This window comes from Tarenaya hassleriana, unplaced genomic scaffold, assembly GCF_000463585.1.
Source record: "Tarenaya hassleriana unplaced genomic scaffold, ASM46358v1 Cleome23, whole genome shotgun sequence".
NCBI lineage: Eukaryota > Viridiplantae > Streptophyta > Magnoliopsida > Brassicales > Cleomaceae > Tarenaya > Tarenaya hassleriana.
Genome location: NW_010965625.1, coordinates 1,385,858 through 1,388,047, shown reverse-complemented (window position 1 = coordinate 1,388,047; position 2,190 = coordinate 1,385,858).

Genomic DNA, 2,190 nt, shown 5'->3' with positions numbered 1-2,190 from the left:
TAGTAGATTGTAATTTGAATAACAATGCTAAAATATGGTATTTTAGGATATTTCTCATCCTTTTGTTAGATTTAAAATTAACAAAACTTTGAACTTCAAAAAATCAAATAGAAACGGAAAATTTTCTTAGAACATGAACAAATAAAAAAACCCATATAAAAATCGACTAGAATAGACCCGTCACAAATTCTAAAAATAAATAAAATTGTTGGGACATCCATATGCTTCCCATAAGTATCAATGATCGATCTAGAAGCCTTGGTCACTTATCCTTCATAAGGATAGATTGCATGGTAAGATTAACTAGATTCCTGCAATAGATATATTCTACAGAAAAGGACAAACAAACAGAAAATAAACACATCGCTTAGTACTCCTACTAACACAGACAATAGATGCAATATGACAGGCTCCCACTAAGAAAAACACCCTCAATGAGTTTCTAAGTGAGCTAGGATCCATATTTCACATACTTCTGAGTTAGCTAGGGCATGACGCTCAAAACCATGCTATTTAGGTAGACAACACATTGTCAATCACATCCTATGTGATTCCTAGATGAGTATGGGATAGTGATACGCTATCACTGCATGTTCCTCATCCCATCCTTACCATTAGGTCCAAGTCTGACTTGATAAACCAATTCAAGCTCAACCATATTCGAGCTATGAGAATCACGATTTCTCCATACTCCCTCACCAAGATAGTCAGGTACGCTCAGCTAGGGCATGACCCGTAACCATGACGATCGAGGCCTTGACAGTTGCTCTACTAATGGGCGGTAACAGCTTGAGATTGATCATGAGGAAAAGGAAAAAATTTCGGACTTGAGAAGTCTGAGGTCCAGTCCGGAGCTGACCAGAATCTGGTCTGCCGGACTGACCTTGGTCAGCTTCTCTGGTCCGCCGTTCTATCATTTTTCGGAGAAATTCAGAGCTTGGTCTAGGGCTGACCAAGTTTGGTCAGCCCCGGACCAACTCAGTCCGTTCTCTGCTGCTCCGAGTTAGGCTGACCAAGGGAGAACGGAGTCAGTTCAAAACTGGGTTGGTCCGGGGCTGACCAAACTTGGTCAGCTCCGGACCAGTTCAGTCCGTTCCTTGGTCAGCTCGGAGTCCGCCGTCTCGGACCTGAGTTGTTCTTGTTTGGTCCGCCGGACTAACTTTTGGTCCGGGGCTGACCAGCGTGAAATTTGGTTCTCCTGACCAAACACTCAGTTCAGAGTCTGATCTGTCTGCTGGTCCGGCTGACCACAGACAGATCAGATTCGGGACAGATTTTTCGGGCTTCGAAATTAGGGTTTCGCCTCGATTTCGTCGCACCATTAACCCGTCCCAGGCTCCATACCATCCATGCATCATTCAACAATCACAAATATCATTAAACATGCATAGATTCAATGATTACATGCAATTTAACGATTAAATCATGCAATCATACAACAAGCACGGCGATATACAGAGAACCAGGCTCTGATACCACTGTTGGGATATCTACGGGTTCCTAGCATGCGATCATATCGATCTAGGGTTTGGTTTACTAGGTTTCATGCAGCGGAAGAAAGATATAAACCTAGTCAAACGTCACACGCACCCAAACTTGCAAAACCTGAAAGATCGTGTATATCATCGAGGGAATCATTACTTACCTCGTTCTCGATGAAACTTGAAGTTTATTTCGATCCGGGGCCTGTTCTAGATCACCTAGGACTGAAGTTACAGTCCCTCTACACGTATCCACACCGACGGGAAGGATTCCAAACGATTTGGAACGAATCTGCTAGGATTAGTGAAGAAAAGGGTAACTCAAGAGACAAGATCCAATCCCGGGACAATAGAAATAGAAGAGAACAGGTTCTCTAGGGTTCTAGGATGTTTCTCTGAGTTTTAGGTCGGCCTTAATTAAGTTTGGACGAAATCCCAAACTTAAATAAGCTTAGAAAACCCTAAAATCGAATTTTGTAAAGTTTCCCAGATCCCGGTCCGCCGGACCAGGGCGGACCAAGCTTAGTCCGAGCCTTCGGACCGTCTGACCTGGAGGTTTAGTCCGGCTGACCAACTTTTTGGTCAGCTCCGGACCAAACCTCTTGGTTCCTTTCCAGCCCACCGTTCCAGCGTCCTTGGTCCGCCTGATTCCAGTGTCTGGTCCGGGGCTGACCAACTCTTGGTCAGCCGAACCAGACCTGGACAGATG